This window comes from Canis lupus, chromosome 14 (assembly GCF_003254725.2).
Source record: "Canis lupus dingo isolate Sandy chromosome 14, ASM325472v2, whole genome shotgun sequence".
Lineage (NCBI taxonomy): Eukaryota > Metazoa > Chordata > Mammalia > Carnivora > Canidae > Canis > Canis lupus.
Genome location: NC_064256.1, coordinates 49,738,295 through 49,757,945, shown reverse-complemented (window position 1 = coordinate 49,757,945; position 19,651 = coordinate 49,738,295). Strand labels below are relative to the sequence as shown.

Here is a 19,651-nt window from a genome sequence, read left to right as displayed (position 1 = left end):
GAACCAAGACTACAATTTGCAAGATTGCAATTTTAACTCCAAAGCCCATACTCTTGCTAATGTAGTAAGTATAATTTGGAAATGGAGAGTAGAATAGAAAGAGGCACATGGGAGGCAAGTGACACAGTATGTTGATGAACACGTCCTGTCCTCAGCAAATCTGAGTTATTTTGATGTGTTCTGATGTATATCTTGTGTAATTATAAACTGTAATATTACTGCACAGTGATTTCAAAGCACCTGCTACATTCCTTCTTTGCTAGCAACCACACATACTCCTGCCCCTGGCCCTTGCCAGTCCAGAAGCAGCTAGTACAGTGCTGGCAGCCAGTACACTGGGATCAGAACAACTCACTTCCAGAATGAAACACATCTGCCATCACTGCTAGATAGTGACAAGATCTGCAAATATCTTTATGTAACCCAAAAGGCTGGGAGCTAAGGAGGTAGCTAGGTAAGGTAGGCAAGAAAAAGCTGGGGCAGAAACTGAGGGAAAGGGACACAATACAGCCGTTTGAATTCAGCCAGGGTGTATTTAGCATAGCTACAGTTAGAAAATGCTGTAAGCTATGCTACATATAAAGGGCTGGATTTGAAAGCTCTATAGTTAATATAAAAGCAAATAATAATAAAACCAGAATAGCAGACATTTGATCCTAGCTACGATGTAATAGGAAGAACTTGAAATCCTATTATAACAGATGCATCAAAATGAAAATTAACATGCAATAAACACTGTCTCAAATGCACAGCTGATGCCTTGAAGAGTATCTCAAGGAGGCAGTGATGAAGACAAGAACTAAAAACAGAGCAATGTGCTCCTAGGCTTACCCTATGGCTGCACTGGGTGAAGTTATATGGTTATGGGTTCTCTATCAGGGATGTATGGGTCTTTCAGGTACGATTCACACAGACATGAGTCACGAGTTTTAAGAATTGAATACTGAAGTGTTCAAATAGCAGTGGCTGGACTCGTAAAGAGAGACACACTTAGTAAGAGGTTGCACTAGGGAAAAACATGTACCCATTGCCATAGGGGAGGTGCAAAAATTTTTCAAAGTCAGCATAGGCTGTATAAATTTGAACACCATATCCCTATGTAGTTCATGCCCCATCCATGCATTTGTGAGTGTAACTTTTTATCACTTTTACACAAAGTTAAATGAAAAGACCCTCCATCTATTTGAAATAAAACAATATTCTAAGTAACTTATAGTTTAAAAAATTCAGAGTATGTAATAACTAGGAAAAAGTTAGTACTAATAATGAAAACGTGTAAGAATGTATAGATATAAGTAGTTCCTAGAAAAAAGTATAGCCTTTAATATTTATATTGCAAAAGAATAAAATCTAAAAATTGTTAAGTATCTAAGTCAAGAAGTTAGATAAAAGGTATATAGCAAGGGGATCCCTGGGTGGCGCAGTGGTTTGGCGCCTGCCTTTGGCCCAGGGCGCGATCCTGGAGACCCGGGATCGAATCCCACGTCGGGCTGCCGGTGCATGGAGCCTGCTTCTCCCTCTGCCTATGTCTCTGCCTCTCTCTCTCTCTCTCTGTGACTATCATAAATAAATAAAAATTAAAAAAAAATATTTAAAAAAAAAAAAAGGTATATAGCAAAACATTACATCATAATGTTGAAATTTATAACCATTCCCTTTAGAGTCTATTTAACATTGTACTGCATGTGTACTGCATGTGTTCACATAGTAAAATGGGAATAAAAATATTTGAAAAGAAATGCATACACATATCATTTATGACTTAAAATATGATCATATACATAGAAAACTCAAGAGAAGCAAGTACTCAACACTAATCAGCATTAGTAGCTTATATGTAGTAAGTCTGCTACATAAAATTAATTTGACTCAACACACAGTCAACAAAAAGTTAAAAAAATGCACTCTTAAGGCAGTTATTTTAATAAATTAGTGAAATATATGTGGAACAAAAATGCAGAAAATCTTTTTGTAGAAAAAGTATAAACCTTTAATGCAAGTCATGATAAAAACATCCAAATATGGACAGAGTCCTCATTCGTAGATGGGGATACTCACTAACACAGAAATGGAAGGGATTTCCAAATTTTCTATAGAAGTTAGATTATTGAACAAAATCTTACATAGAAAGACAAAGAACCTAATATAGTTCGGCATATTTCATAGAAAAAGTTGGTGAGGGAAATTATACTCACACCTCAAGATATGTATTCCACTAATGTTCACTGAAAACAATTCATGTACCAAATGTTAAGAGCTTACAATAAATCAATGAACAAAACTGATGGAGATCTCTGACTCCATAAAGATTCATTCTACTTGAGGAAGTTGTAAGATAACTAAGAGTGTTGTATTTTTCAGGATTAGACATGAGAAAAAGGGATAAGAATAGAGTCCAGAGATAAAGCAACACATATGTGGAAAATCACTAAATGATAAGGGGAATAGTATATATTAGTAATTAAATATTTAATAGGTAAGGCAGAAACAATAATTCATTCACATAAAAAATGAAATTAGAACCTTACTTCACATTATACAAAAATTAATTCTGGGTCAATTAAAGACTAAATAAGAAAGACTATAGTGTATTTATTGTTGGAAAAAAGATATCAACTAATTTTCACACATTGGATTATAATTTTTATTAAATATTAGTAACAAATACAAACCAATGATGGAAAATATTGATCCATTTGACTATAAAAACCAACAAAAAACACAAAGTGCTCAGGACATCAAAATATCATTTAAAAAGTGAAAATATAGACCATAGACTTGGAATAGATACTTGTCACACATTTAATAAACACAGAATAGGTATCCAGAATATATAAAGAACCACTAAAATGCAATAAGAAAAAGGCAAGCATTTCAATTGAAGAAGATAAAGGACATTAGCAAACATTTCACAGAAGTGAAAACCCAAATGGCTAATAAACATGTGAACAGATGTTGATGTTAATAGCAAGCCATAAAATGCAAATTAAAACAAGGCATTATTTTACATCCATCCGATTGGTAAAAACAAAATGTTGACAATAACAAATGTTGTTAAAAGTGTCTAGCGGAAAAAGTTCTCGTCACATGCTTGTGGGCATCTGAATTGTTGCAATCATTTTGAAGAGCAATCTGTCAGGATCTGGTAAAACAGAAGTAGAAATTATAAGCAATTATCTCACAAGAAGGCTCACTTTCTGGGACTGTATCTGCAGGTATACTATAAGACACGAACAGAAAAGCTTTTATTAAAACAATATTTTTAGTTGGAGTAAACTATAAACAATCTTAATCACCAATGAACAGAATAAAAAAATAAATGAGTGTGAATGAATTGATGTTTATATAATTAAATACTGTATAGTCACTAGTGAACTAAGGTTTCATTTATTGATAGTGAGGAATTGCAAAACATAATATTTAACATTAAATCACAATGTCCAGTACAAAATGTTACAATATTTCAAAGTTTAAACATGGAAATAATTACACACACACATGCACACACATTGAACGTATAAAACACCAGTGTCAGATTTTCTCTGTGTATAGAGGTAAAGAACAAGACTGGTGAAGTACAACTTCTAAGGGTCTGCAGACTCTATGTAGTAGTTTTACCTCATCAAAAACTATGAAGCAAATATGGTAAGATACAATTTGATAAATTTAGATGAGTATTCAGATATTTATTAGTATTCTTTTTGCTTGAAATTCTTTCAAGATTTTACTGATATCCCTTAAAAAACAAAGAAGAGCAGTCATAGATTGGGGTGCATTTCAGTTCTTAGATACTCAGGCTAAGAGTTAGGAACTGGCCCTGATGCTCAGCCAGACAATATTTGAGAAGAGATTAGAATATATATTTTGGAAGGAAAAAAGACAAACCTTCAACATCTCTTTAGATCTTTTCCCTGAATGATGATAAATAACTTTAAATATATGAAGGTTTCTAGGTGTTATCTATGATTAAAGCAGGAAAGTTTCAGCTTAAAGAGTCAGAGCCATTTCTAGCAATGCCAGCAAAAGGCAAAGAGAAGGGGACAATTACTAAAAGTTAACTGTGTTCTACCCAGGGCAGTAAGTACTCCGCTCAGTTTATTCCTTCTTATCTGGCTAACCCAGGGAGTTGTTCTTCCTTGTTCAATGTCTGATGGTAGCAACAAGAATGGTAACAAATGCTAGGATGCAAGATGGATAGTAGGAAAAATCTCTGACGTCCAATTTATTTCCTAGGAAATGCAGCTGCTTTGAATTACACGTTAGGACAGAAAAAAATAAATGAGGAAACCGAAAGAGGCAAGGAAGTCGGAAGCAATGAAGTTTTCATCCTTGGTCTGGGAAATAGGATATCTGGAATCTATTCTCCTCTATTCTGTTAAATAATTGCTTTTTCTTAGGCAAATTCCTTACCCTTTGGGGATTTCAGTTTCCTCATTTATAATATAAGAGCATTGCATGTTGACTGTCTTTTAAAGTCCCATATGCTTAAAAATTCTAAATCTCCTGGAGATTATCATCTTTCTGACATGGAGTTGGAGAGGAATGAATAACTATCATGCCTAACTAACATCCCCTAAATAAACTCCTTGTTAGTCCAAGTCCAGTACTTTACTATAGTCAGTTCAGCAATGCCACACAGTCTTTAGCTTTGGACATGGTATAGTTTTCCAATGGCACTTATTGGCACTTATTATTAATTCACTCATTTTCCTGATGAGGTAGGATCCCTATGGTTACCTCTGCTGGTTAACTGACTGATTATTTAAGAATTTGGTATTTGTATTTTTAAAAAGTTTTTAATTTAAATTCTAGCTAGTTAACTTACAGTGTAGTATTAGTTTCAGGTTTATAATATAGTGATTCAACACCTGCATACAACACCTGGTGCTCATCACAACACGTGCCTTCCTTAATACCCATCACCTCTTTAACCTATTCCCCAGCCCAACCCAGATCCCCAAGAATTTGGTATTTGTTTTGTTTTTAGATTTTTAAAATTCATTTATTTGAGTGAGAGAGAAAGAGAGAGAGAGAGAGGAGAGAGAGAGAGACAGAGAGAGAAAATATGTGCGGAGTGAGTGTGTGTGGGGGGGGTGGGGGGGCGGAAGGGGAAGGATAGATGGGGAAAGAATCTCAAGCAGACTCCACATTGACCATGGAGACTGACGCAGGGCTCTATCTCATGATACCTAGATCATGATCTGAACCAAAACCAGGTGTCAGAGCTTAACCAACTGAGCAACCCAGGTGACCCCAAAACTTGTTATTTGAATAAAACACTTTCATTGATGTTAATGGCAACACAGACATTTCCTATTGCTAACGCCCTTTTGACAATTACTGGCGTGTGACACATTCAGGAAATCTCTGCTTGGTCCAGCTTTTACAAGAACTGATGTGTTCCATAAATTACCGCCTCAATCTCAGGCCTAGCACTCATTAAGGGAGGAACGCTGAGGACAGGTTTCACTCCTCTCTGCTTATTACAATACGGAATTGTACTTATCTGTTAAATTGTTTGATGATATGACAACGTTTGAATCTAATGGTTCTCTGGTCAAACTAAAGATTTCAGAGTTCCCTAAGATAAGCCACATCAGGCTTCTAAATTGGGAAGCCTCTCCGTGGATCACATTTCAGATATAGATTATACGAATGATCCGACATACCCGTGTATCAGCTCACTAACAGAAATGTGTAGGAATGTATCCAGATGCAGTTGGCATCTTAGTTTTGTGTGTAAGTGATATCTGTGCTTTACTGAAGCTAAACACTTTTCCACACCAAGCTGCACAATGATGATTGCAAACCGGGGAGCAGCGGCTTTGGTAAATGAAAGCAATACTAACGGAGTTCAAAATGCTGTGTTAACAGTTCAGTGATCATTTTATGGGAATCACATCTACTATATGTCTTCATATGGTGACAAGGAATCTTTCCTCACTGAAAATAAGGCTAAACTCATCAGTAAAGAGGAAAGAAACACTATAAAGATAGAATAACAAACACTTCGGACTCCAGCTGATACACAATTTGGTAATCGCACTATTACAATAGTCAAAATTTATCCAGCACTTATTATTATCTTCCAGGCCTTTATTCTAAGTCTTAAAATGTGTGTTCTCAATGAACACTCACAGAAACTCTGTGAATTAAGAAACCATTATTATCTCTTTTATGTTGATAATACAAACCAGAGTGGTCAGGGAATTTGACCAAGGTCACACAAATGGTAAGTGACAGCACAAGGACATGACTCCACACAGCCTGGGGTGAAGCTAGCACTTGGGTACAATTCCTACAAAAGTAGTATTTGTTACCCTTCTAAAAAAACAAATATTGCTAGCCATATGAACCAAAGGAAGAATTCTTTGAAAATAAAACTATTTTATGTATTTTTCTGCTTGTTTATGTCTCATGAAGTTCTATCGGAAAAATGCTCAAACTGTGAAACCCAAGTAAAAACCTTTATTTTTGGCATATCTTTCATAGTCACATCCAGTTTCAGACAACATAGCCCATCAGCCAATTTTTTTCTTCCTACCTGATTTCCACTGAAACTACAAGTTAACATAATTATGATTTGAAAAACAATGGGCAAAAGAATGTATTATGGTTTAAAATATCTCAAGTCAGAGGTTTCCCAGCTATTGGGAGACTTCCTAACACTGCTCGCTCTCAAAAGGCCATAGTCCTAGAATCAAAGTCCTTGCCATACATATGTTCTATTTCCCCTTTTGTCCTTTTCAGTAGAACAAGTGCATTCTCAAAATCCAAAATATTCTCTATTTTAATGTGAATCTGATTGTGGGCACAAATTTTGCAAGATGTCCTCATTTTATTTTATTTTTTTGAGGGATGCACAGATTATTAATTTACTATTTTTAATGTAAAATATATCAAATATGCAAGTGCCTAAAACATATACAATTAACAAATACAAGTGACACAATCATACTCATTCTGGCAAACTTATTAATTTTTCCAATTATTCACTCTCCCATTCTGAAAGAGATGTCCTCATTTTAATACATAGGTTATTATACAAAAGTTGTTACAAAGTTTATAATAGGAATAGCTTTCCTCACAGAAATAATTTTATAAATGGCAATATTTTCAAGGCAAGCCATACAAGGGTATTTAAACTACTGTCTATTGAAGTTTCTTGCTAAAGGTATAGTCTCTTCCCAAAGTTGTTTTTAATAGCATTTCATAGAAAATGTATTTCTTAACATGAAGAGGACACATCTTCCTACTTGTTAATGTTGAGGGTATAGTTAGACAGATTGACATGAGAGAGACTTTATTGGCACTAGGAACATGTTAAGGGGGCTTCTTCCACTTAGTAAAACCATCTATTTTGACACAAAACAAAATAAATGATAACAACAAACTGTGAGTAATCTAAATGTCTGTCTATTCATCTCTCTATATTTCTATATATATATATATATACCTAATACTGTTATAAGAGTGTTAAGTAATTTAACTTATTGGAACATCACAACAACTTGATGGACTAGTTTTTATTATTATTATTATTATCCACATTTTACTGATGAGGTGGAAGATACTGCTAGACTGCATGATTTGCTCAGGTTCATACAGTGATGAGTGGTGGAATTGGTCTATGCAGTCAGACTCCAGAGTCTGTATTCTGACCACTATGCATCTGCTACTTGGTCACTTTAAGACAGAGCTACTCATGCGATCCAGTCTGCCATGGGTGAGATTGAGAGCTTCAATTCAGGTACTCCGTATGTTTGGTTTTTATAAATGGAATAGTTATATGTTGAGTTTTCAGAGCCCTGGGTTCTCTTTATTCATTAATATATAATCATGATTCCCTTCCTCATTTCCCCTGTCACTTGTTCTGTTCATTTCTTCTGGCCACAGAGAAAACGTCCCAAGTTCGACTCTTTTTTTTGTTTGTTTTCCAAGTTCAACTCTTGATTTTAGAGTTGAACAGCTTTCAAAATCATCTAGGGTTTCATTCTAGAACTCCCAGATTATTTTTCACCAAAGTATTTTTGTGATTAGGATCTCTTTCCCTCTCTGTACTCTAAGAAGTTTCAAGGGATCTGGAAACCCCTGGAATTATATACATGTTTCTGGAAAAATGGTAAATGACTAAACTGATTATCAGAGTAGCTTCTTGATCTTATCACCTGAAGATCGTATGATCAATATGATTTAAGAAATGATCAATATGCTTGTTTGCAGTCATCATAACAGAAGACAAGGGGGTATATAGACTCTCTGATTAAGCAATTCCATTTTAGAGAATGTCCATATGCATAGTATTGCTAATAAGCAGCAAGTACCCACAGAACACTTATTTCTCTAATTACATTTTATGGAACATTTGTGTTTCTCAAGATGTTTTACATATTCTACACATAGCTTCATACACACTCACCCATTTAATAGAATCACAGGAGGGATTTTCTACTCTTTTCTCCTCTCAGAAATTCACAACTAAAATATGAAAAGCCTTGTGCAGTAGAAACCAATTTAACTATTTAATTTAGCAATCTCCAAAAGTATTTGATCTATAAAGTACTTTTTTTATGAAGTGATTTGAAAAATTCTCTCTTCAACTAGAATAATTACACAGAAGGATTTGTGATATTTTAATATATGTACTATTTTTGTTAGGATATTTCAAAAATTGTGTTTGCTATAGTCATGATGGTAGTATTTGAACCAGGTACAGGAACACAGACCTCTCTACAATTATTCAAGTGAAAAGATATCTGTGACTCTATGATCAGCAAGAAGAAAGTGGCATTTCCCTTTACCTATATTTAATTGCTGATGAGGCAGCAGTGGGCACTTTTCAAAATGCTGCTGTATGCAACAGCTGTGCAATCATTCATTTTAATTAAATCATTTCTAAAAAGGGTCCTTAGAAAAATCACATAATGCCCTCTTGAGTATTTTCTATAGATCAGGTCCATTGTGATGAATGGTGTGCTCACATATTCACTTGCTCCTTATCTAGTTTACAGAATAACAAAATTCATCAGCACAAAAATTTGTAGGAATGCAAACCACGCTGGCAAAAAAAAAAAAATTGAAGTTTTATCATCTTTACGTTATTTCTAGATGTTTTAGTTTTTCTTTTTTCAGCATCTTTTCATTGCTACATCTTTTTTTCATCTGTCTACTAAGAAGGATTTTAGAAAGGCTAAGCAGCATCATAAAATCTTATTGCTTGAAGCTCTCCTTCTGGCTTCCCATGGCTCAAGAGTCTTCCTTGCAGAGTCACTGTGAGGGAAGGCCTCCCTTCACATCCTCCCTAGAATCTGTTCCATTTGAATAGATAATCATTCAGCTGTAGCTAGCAGCTGCTGCCTAATGTAGTCTCTAAACCTAATGCAGATTCCTAAGGGACTTACAAAGTCATTTAAGAATCTGTCTTGGTGGAGCATGTGAGAGTTGCTCAAAGACTGTAGTGTGTACTGAGGCAGCACACTGCCTCTCCCTTCCTCGTGACCATGCCGCTGAAGTACTGCCACGATTTTAGTATTCAGATAAAGTTGGCTTCGTTCATCTTAGCTCTCAGCCTCAGTTCACAGAGGGTGAAAGCAGACCACAATTGTGTCCCCATTTCTATCTTGTGTGCCAAAAAGTACATAGCACATGATATGCTTTTAGTACCGTCATCATTTTTGTCAAATAAAATCTTTGGTGGATCCTGAGCTGATTATAAACAGAACTGCCCTGTTAGAAGAAAGGCTTGGACACTGAAATCAATCTACTTATCTTATTTCCATATATACTCAAGCCTGAGGCACCTCTGTGGAATTCCAAACATCTGAGAAAGAAAACACTTTAGAACATGGGCACCTAGAAAACCTCACTACCTGAAAATGCAATTCCATTATATTCTTTTACATATAAAATTGTATCCTTAGGGAATATGGCAGGACAAAAATGAATGGGAAATACATTAATCAAATTATTGTTTTGATTGAATCAACTGTAGCACTTCTTTTACAAAAGTAGACTGAACCTTCTAAGAATTTAGAACCCAGAAATCATGTGAATATGGTTTAAATGCGTGACCTTCAGATTATAATTTCTAAGTTCCTCAGTGACAACAAACTTTGCATTATTGCTAAAGCATACAGTTAATATCAAGACCTTCTTTTTTTTTTTTTTTTTTAATGTTATGTGCTTTCCCGTCAATTGGAATACCTTGAACTTCTTCACTTGGTAAACAAGAGCTTATCCTTAAGACCTAACATAAGTTTCATCTAGCTAATACATGACCAAGGTAAAAGACTCAATGCAAAAGGACAACTGCTAGCAGTGACTAAACTATTCAGTCTCTTTTACGGTCACTGATAACTTGTAGATTTCTCATTTTACTATGACTGACTGATTTTGCATATCTGTTTAGCAATCCTCATAATAGCTTCTAGCAGCTGCATAAAAATGTGATTTACATGAAATGATACATACTGGTTGCCAAAATAAACAGATAGCCTAAGGTTTCACAAGAGAAAGGAAGAAATAAGAAATGTAACTGGCTATATATATATATATATATATATATATATACATATACATATATATATAAAATCAGGCATCTAAAAGCCACAACTATGGAAAAGAAATACATGATGAACAGTAAAATCATTTTTAATTACTGTAAATCAGACTCCAGTAGTTAAATGTAAAATGCTACTACATTTGTTATATGATTTCTTTTACATTTTAAAGTCATTATTATATGAAACATTGGATCATCACACTAGATGAAGATTCTCCTGCTACAGAAACTTAAGAAAGCCATTATTAGCAATGCCTGCATTAAATTCCTCCATGCTTTTATTATCTATATAATAAATAAGTTATTATAAATCCTCCCTGATTTCTGAATATCCTCTGAAAGATAAAGTCTTAATTTGAATCCAAAGGACATCATTGATTAAGATCAAGCAATGAACTCACAAAGACCACAAAGTAACAGAAGAAACAAGCATGCATGATATGAGGAATTTTAAAATCATTGCCCATATTCACATCCTCAGTGTTGTCTCTGCTCCACTGATGTTGTTTTTAGCTCTATGACTTGCAGTTAGCCATATGACAAACTGACCAGCTTCCACTTTAAAGCAAAGACTACAGGGGCACGGCCAGTTTCTGCCAACTGTACCCTTCTGCTTTCCATCATAAGGAGATCATATTCCAGACAGTCACATCCTCTGATTCCCATAATGAGAAGACATTTGGAGAAGACTGAAAGGTAATATCCTATAACAGCCTCAGCAAACAGCCACAGCCACTGATCGGCACTGCACCAGAGACAGAGATTGGTCTGCTTAGCAGCGTAGCTAACACATACTAAGAACTCAAGAAACTTCAGCTACCATTATCACTTGGCTACTATCACTGGAGAAATAACCCAAATAAGTAAGAAGAGAGGATCCATTATATAAATTATTTTGGTATAGTATGAACCAATGAGACAGAACAGAAAACCCAGCATTAGACTTTATTACAAAGAAAACTTAAGTATTTGATGAATGCCAAATAACAATAAAAGAATTTGAAAGAATATACATTAGAATAGATTTTTTGCTATGAAACTAGGAAAATAAAAACAACAAAAAAGGTAACATTTCTAGTGAGCATAAATTAGGATATCACCTTCACGTATATTTAACATGAGAGTAAAAATTTGGTACCGACTATATAGAAAGCTATTTGTTGATATGCATCAGTTATCTAATCATTCAATAATGTTTACAATGTAAGTAAAATTTGCATAATTTCAAAAAGGGATGAATTTCTTAATAGCACTTTTAATAAAATGTATTAACAAAAAACTGTCTAAAATAGGGCAATGGCTTCAATAAATCTGTTTATTTGAAATTATTGTATTAATAAATTAGATTTTCTAAGAATATCTAAGAAATACAAATCATTCATAATGACAAAAAAAATCCAGGATATGAAACTGACTATTATGTATGATCTAAATTTTATAAAACTTTTGACAGATATAGCCATGGATATGATATAGACAAACTATAACAACTAGCCCCAAATAATACAGTGTGATTAACAACTGCTGAGTGGTAAAATTCATATATATTTTTCCTTTTTCTTTATATTTTAAATTAACTCCACTTATTGTTTATAAAAGAATAAAAAACATATTATATAAAAGGAATAATCTCATGTTTTTAAAGAGTACTAGGTATATTTTACTCTTTAAAAAAAGCTTTAATGACTCTTTAAAAAAAGCTTTAATGACTTTTACTAAATATTTTACCTCAAATTACAATTTCAACTTTACATACACCTATCTGAATGTTGTAACATTCTAACCACTTTTTTCTCTGATTCTTTATTCATTAACTGCTTAATATTCAGAATTTATAGTTTTGCAGAACACAGAACTTTATGTATTGATAGAAAAGAAAAGGCAGTTGAAATCAGAATACTTGAATTGCAGATGGTCTCACCTGATACTTTGCCCTAATTCTGGGTACCTTCCATGCTAAGGCATTCTCGAAGAAAAAATACCTTGCAGTTCATTTTTTCCCCAATAAATAACAAATTATTTCTTAAGAATTTCAAGACGATTAAAAATTGCTCAATGTTTCTCAGATCATAGAACATCATCTGAAAATCATTGCAGCCATCTGTTCTCAATCACAAGAGATGTGAGAGAACGGTTAGTAAAGATACACTGAACACCCCAAGCTGTAACAAGGAAATACCTTTACATAGGCTAAAGACGACTTATTTCATTGACCTAAAAACCATTCCATTTTTATCTACAATGTATTCTACATTTTCCTTGTATTAATTTAGTATGGCTAAATTGGGTTGTGGTAACATAAAACCCCTCAGTGATTTGTTAATACAAAGGTTACTTCTTTTTCTTACAACATCTCCAAAATGAGTCTCTTCAGTCAGGTCTTTACTTCAGGACCCAAAATCAAATATTTTTGGTTTTGCGGGCCATTTGGTCTGTATCTCTATGGCTCACCAACTTGGTTCACCAACTCATTAAACTCTGATGTAGTGCAAAGGCAGTCATACACAAACAGTGTAGCTGTGTTTTAATAAAACTGTATTTACTAAAACAGGCAGCTCTACTGGGAGCCACAGTTTGTGAATATGAATTCTAAGTGGCCAGGTATGTGAACATCTGGGAGTAGAGTATATGGGCATGGGGTGTACCATTTACAAAGGCCCTGGGGTGGGGAAAAACACTTTGTGTTCTTACAGAATAGAGAAAAGGCCAGTCACTAGAACACAGTGTGTTAGAGTTTGCAGTTATAAGCTAAGAGAGGTGCAGATTATATAAAGTTTCACAGGCCACGTTACAAACTTTGAGTTTTATTCTAAGTGGAACTGGAAGACCCCTGAGTCTTCGAAACAGAGGGACAGCATAATTGGATTGACTAAAAAATGACCATCCAGGATGCTACGCAGAGGAAAGACTGAGAGGGAGGGCAAAAACAAGGAAGGAGGTTATTGTGGTTACATAGGATAAAAGTAATGGTGCTCTGGACTAGCCATGGAGATGAAAAAACTGAGTAGATTCAACACATTTTAAAGTTAGAAAGGTTAAACTAACAGAGTATAAGGAAGACAAAAGATACCTAGACCTCTAGAATTTTGGGTTTGAGCACATGGGTGGGTGATGACGTCCTGCAGCTTTTCCTACTCCTACAAAATAAATGTGGAAGTTTAAACAATTACCTGGAGATGTTAGGCAAAAAGAGCCCTTCTATTCAAAACAGAGTCATGGTATATCCTATGACTGCTTCACTTCCCTATTGATTTTGCCTTTTTGTAAGTAAAAATTAAACCCACTTTAGCTCACCAAATCTCCCAACTGGCAAAGTTTGGCTTTCTGATTTCAGAAACAAACAGATTCCCAAGACAGATAAAACTGTATGCTTCTTAATGCACATTCCAATCAATGTTCAGATATGTACCCCCAAAGCCAAGAGGCTAGTTTTTGCCATTTTTTTCTATAGAGTTAGAACATGTATGCATTTATCCAATAGATTATTTCTTGAAAGTACTGTATATACTGAGAACACAGTCGTGCAGCAAAATTAAAGCCCATATATGGACTGTATTTGGGGGGAATTGAACAATGTTTAAGTAAATAAAGCGAGATGTATTCATTGTGATTAACATTTACTGAAGTTAGTATGAAGTTAGTATGAATAAACAATTCTTATTTCTACACATGCCCCCTCATTTAAATCCATTATAGATTTTCTATATACATTTGTTTTTTTCTACTCCATTCTTTATGATCTATATATTATTAGATATATATCATAAAAATGAGAAGGGGGTAAAATCACTAAAACATTTTAATAGGATCACACATCTTCAAATTTTTGGCCCTGGCTGACAAGATGGTATTTATTGAAAAATCTCATGCAGCAGACTCAGGGCAATACGAATATAAGCACACAAAGTATATATGCTTAGGTCAATTCATTTTCATTATATTGTCATGGTCAGTTAATTTGTTTTCCCATTTTTAATAACACTTCTGTGTAAAGAAAAAGTATTGGAACAATTTTTCCGCTGAAATGACCACTTTATCAGTTTAATAATTTCTCTTTCCAAAGTAATTTGCTGTCACAATTATTGAAAGCTGATGTGACAAGCAGAGACTTGGTTATTTTCATTACAATTATCATATGATAATATTAGAAAAAAATTAAAGAAAGCTATGGAAGTTGAGAGTCCCAGAGCTAAATTTATGGTTGTGATAGAAAGCCTTGAGAGAGGAGAATTTTTATTTTTCTATTTTGAAGTCAAATGGAGAACATTGAGGAGATTGAAGTTTGAATTGCAACAAATGGGGCTGAGATATTCTTCAAGCATCTCTTGTATTGACATGCTATTAATCAATAAATGTGAAATTCAGGTGAGTAATATCTGAAAGCTTTCTTTCCACATTTATTTCTTATTGCCTCTTTCTCAACCTTTCTATCCATATACACTCACTGTATCTGTTATATCTCATTTATGTTTTCTCTGGCTTGATTGCATCTTTAAAATAAGTTATAGCACTTCTTTTTCTCTAAAACAAGACCACACAAAATCAGTGTTCTGTGATTACTAAACCACTATCCACCACTTCAGTCTATTAGCATGATAAAATTCCCTGTTTGACAACTCATACTACCTACCAATTAACTGTAACAACCCTAGGAAGAAGTGAAATAGAAATCAATATGACAGGAAAATGTTGATCTGTTAAAATAAATAACTGACATGTACATATATTAGCACTCATCTAAAAAAGTTACACTGGAGAAAATTAACTGAACAATGTACCTAACAAGTCACTTAAGCATTTTGTAAATCAATTAGAATCCTTTTTTTTTTTTAAGATTTTATTTATTTATTTGAGAGAGAGTGTGCATGTGAGTGTGCGAGTGGGGGGAGGGACAGAAGGAGAAGCAGACTCCCCAGTGAGCTGGGAGCCCACCAGAGGGCTCCATCCCAGGATCCTGAGATTATGAAAATGGGGAAGGCAAGCGCTTTAACCTACGGAGCCACTCAGGCACCCCAGAATCTCTTAAATTATTGTTTTTTTTTTGTTTTTTTTTTTAATTTATTTTATTTTATTTATGATAGTCACAGAAAGAGAGAGAGAGAGAGAGGCAGAGACATAGGCAGAGGGAGAAGCAGGCTCCATGCACCGGGAGCCCGACGTGGGATTCGATCCCGGGTCTCCAGGATCGCGCCCTGGGCCAAAGGCAGGCGCCAAACCGCTGCGCCACCCAGGGATCCCTAAATTATTGTTTTTATATTATACTTAAAATTCATCTTCTCTTGAAAAAAATATCATTTCCTTTATGCAACATATTGAATTTTTTCCCTGTTGGAAATTTTATTTTAATCATGAGAACGCTTGTTTTAACCAGAAGCAGTTTTGGAGAACTAAACCCCCTTTTCCAACATACATGCACACACTCCACTGTATTTACGTCTGTTTGGTATAAATCAAATTAGCATTTGATTACCACTGTATTTCCTGACCCCAGTTAAAATATATTTATGAAGGCCATACATTTCTCCATGTGTATTCTCTAGCATCCTCAGTCTAGGTATTTCCCTCTCTTTCAAACCCTCTTGTGCTTTTCTCATTCCCTATACGATGTTGGGGTTCTGACCATTCCTATATTTAGATATTCACTAGTTGATTAAATGAGTCTCCCAAATCTAAAAATTTTCCTCAAAATTTGACTGAAGCAAACGAGAACCTCAGCTGTCTAACATATAAAGAAACAGATTGCAGTAGTAACAGATAATCTCATATGTAATGTTTCTTTCATATTACCATTCTCTACATATTCATTAATAACCTATTAGAAAAATAATAAGAGAGATCCAGACTTTTCTTTTGGAAGGCAAAATTTTATTTTCTCCTACTAGATACATGAAATAGTCTAATTCCTCTTCATAAGGAAACACATCAATTTCCCTCTCTCCCTCTCTCTCAATGTTATTTTGGAACAGCATCTCATGAATTAAAGGGATAATATGTCAACATCTGGTTAAGTAATTTCAATAGAGTATGGAATAAAGAGTTACATGCAAAGAATCTTCGCATATATAACTTCATTTAGTAATTGAAAAAGCTTTACTAGGCAGTTATTATCTGCATCTTGCTAATGAAGAAACTGAGGTGCAGAGAGTTTAGCTAATTTGTTCAACATCATATTTCAGGTAATGGGAATTCATCCCAGATCCATTTGTCTATAATGGATTTGTCCTTTGTTCTCATTCATAATTCTGCCTCATAAGAGACTTGTTATTAAACTTTATTATTTAATTTCCTCAAAATTGGGGCTTTGGAACTTATTTTTCCCTATTCCTGGAATACTCTTTTCCAAACTTTAGAGTACCTCCTTTTTGGTATTCTGGTCATATCTCAAATATAATTACCTTAAAGGCCTTCCCTCCCTAATTCATCTAACTTAGGTTGGACACCCTCTACCCAATGCCCTTTCTCTTTCTGTCCCTCCTGGCTTTACTAAGATAAAATTGATATATAACATTGTACAAGTTTAAGGTGTATGACACAATGACTTGATTAGGTATATATTGTTGGGAAATAGTTCCCTCAATAGTTTATGATGACCACCCATAGTTAAAAACATTTTTTCTTGTGATAAGAACTTTTAAGATCTAATCTTAGCTCTAAGCAATTTTCAAATATATAATATAGTATATTGTTTACTATGTCACCATACTGTACATTACATCCCCCAGAACCTAATTTACCTTATAACTGAGGTTTGTACTTTTTTATCACTTTCACCCATTTCCCCAACCCTCAACTCCCCATCTCTGACAACTCCCAATCTGCTCCATCTCTGAGACAAGTGTTTTAAGATTCCATATATAAGTAAAATCACACAGTATTTCTCTTTGCCTAACTTATTTCACTTAGCATAATACCTCAAGGTTCATCCATGTTGTCACAAATGGCAGGATTTCCTTCTTTTTTATGGCTGAATAATATATTCCACTATATATAAATATTACATATATATACACCTCTATATAATATATATTATGTATGTATAATGTATGTATATGTGCATATATACACATATATGTATAGAAATAAATGTCATATTTTCTTTATTCATTTGCATACATTTAAGTTGTTTCCATGTCTTGGGTATTATAAATAATGCTACAATGAACATGAAGGTAAAGATATTTCTTTGAAACAGTGATTTTGTCTGTATATATGCCAGTGGAATCTCTGGATCATATGATAGTTGTATTTCAAATATTTGAAGAACGTCTATTCTGTTTTCCATAATGGACGCATTAGTTTACATTCTTACCAACAGTGCACAAGGGTTCTCCACTTCTTACCAACACTTACTTCTTGTCTTTCTGATAACAGCCATCCTAACAGGTGTGAGGTGATATCTTGTGGTTTTGATTTGTATTTCCGTGATGATTATTAACACTGAGCACCTTTTCATGTACCTGATGGCCATTTGACCATCTTCTTTGCAACATGTCTATTCAGGTCCTCTTCCCATTCTTTTATTCGGTTACTTTTGCTGGTGTTACTGAGTTGTATGAGTTCTTTAACTCTTAAATATTTTGGATATTCTTACCTCTTTTTTTTTCTTGTTTTGAGAGCAAGCATGAGCATGAATAGAGTGGAGGAGGCAGAGGGAGAGAGAGAAGCAGATTCCCTGCTAAGCAGTGAGCCCCACGTGGGGCTCCATCCCAGGAAAGGTCATGACCTGAGCCAAGGGCAGATGCCTAACTGACTGAGCCACCCAGGTGACCCAGATATTATTACCTCTTATCAAATAGGTGGTTTGCAAATATTTTCTCCCATCCCACAGGTTGCTTTTCATTTTGCTGATCATTTCTTTTACTGTGTATAAGTTTCTAGTTTGCTGTACTCTCACTTGTTTATTTTTGCATTTGTTGCTTGTGTTTAGGTGTCATTCCCCAAAAAATAATTGCCAAGACCAATGTAAATGAGTTTTTTCCCCTGCTTTTTCCTAGGATGTTGGTTTGCTATTATTTTATTGAGAGTTTTTGCATCTATATTCACTGAGAACATTTGCCTGGAATTCCTTTTTCTTGTTTTGTCTTTATCTGACTTTGATATCAGGGTAATGTTGTTCTAAAATGAGTTTTGGAATGTTTCCTCCTCTTCGATTTTTTTGGGAAGAGTTTGAAAAGGATTGTCTTTAACTCTTCTTTAAATGGCTGGTAAAATTCACCACTGTAACCATCCAGTCCTAGACTTTTCTCTACTGAGAGGTTCTTGATTATTGATTCAATCTCCTTAAATCATTATTAGTCTATTCAAATTTTCTATTTTTTTATGACACAGTCTTGGTAGATTAAATGTTTCTAGAAATTTGCCCATTTCTTCTAGGTTATTAAATTGTTGGCATATAGTTGTTCATAGTAATCTCTTCTAAGTCTTTGTATTTGTGTGGTAATCATTTACAATTTGGGTAATCTTTTTTCTTGGTTAGTCTTGCTTAGGTTTGTCAATTTTATGTTATCAGTTAGATCTCCCAAGATCTAACTTAGTTTCTTAAATCTTTTCTATTGTTTTCCTATTCTCTATTTATTTATGCTGTAATCTTTATTATTTCCTTCCTTCTGCTAACTTGGGTTTAGTACATTCTTTTTCTAATTCTGTTAAGTATAGGTTAGGTTATACACTTGAGATTGTTTTTGTTTCTTAATGTATATACTTATTGCTAGAAACTTTCCTCTTGGAACTGCCTTTGCTATATTATGTAGGTTTTGGTATGTTGTATTTCCATTTTAGTTTGTTTCAAGATATTTTTTCCCCTTTTGATTTCTTCTTTGTCCCTTTGTTTGTTGCAGAGTGTGTTGCTTTATCTCCACATATTTGTAAATTTTCCAGGTTTATTCCAGTTATTAATTTCTAGTTTCCCACCACTGTGGTTGTAAAAATACTTGATATAATTTCTAACTTCTTTTTTTAAGATTTTATTTATTCATTCATAAGAGACAAAGAGAGAGGCAGAGACATAGGCAGAGGGAGAAGCAGGCTCCCTGCAGGGAGCCTGATGCGGGACTCGATCCCAGGACTCTAGGATCATGACTTGAGCCAAAG

General features: G+C 34.3%; 1 long non-coding RNA gene across 1 annotated transcript in view; it reads right to left on the bottom strand.

Moving 5' to 3' along the window:
* Positions 1–2,674: 2,674 nt before the first annotated feature.
* LOC112670743 (uncharacterized) overlaps positions 2,675–19,651 on the bottom strand; it is a 114,928-nt gene continuing 97,951 nt past the window's right edge. The window contains exon 4 of the long non-coding RNA XR_003143182.3: positions 2,675–3,142. This is a non-coding gene — a long non-coding RNA (uncharacterized LOC112670743). The remainder of the gene's footprint in view (positions 3,143–19,651) is intronic.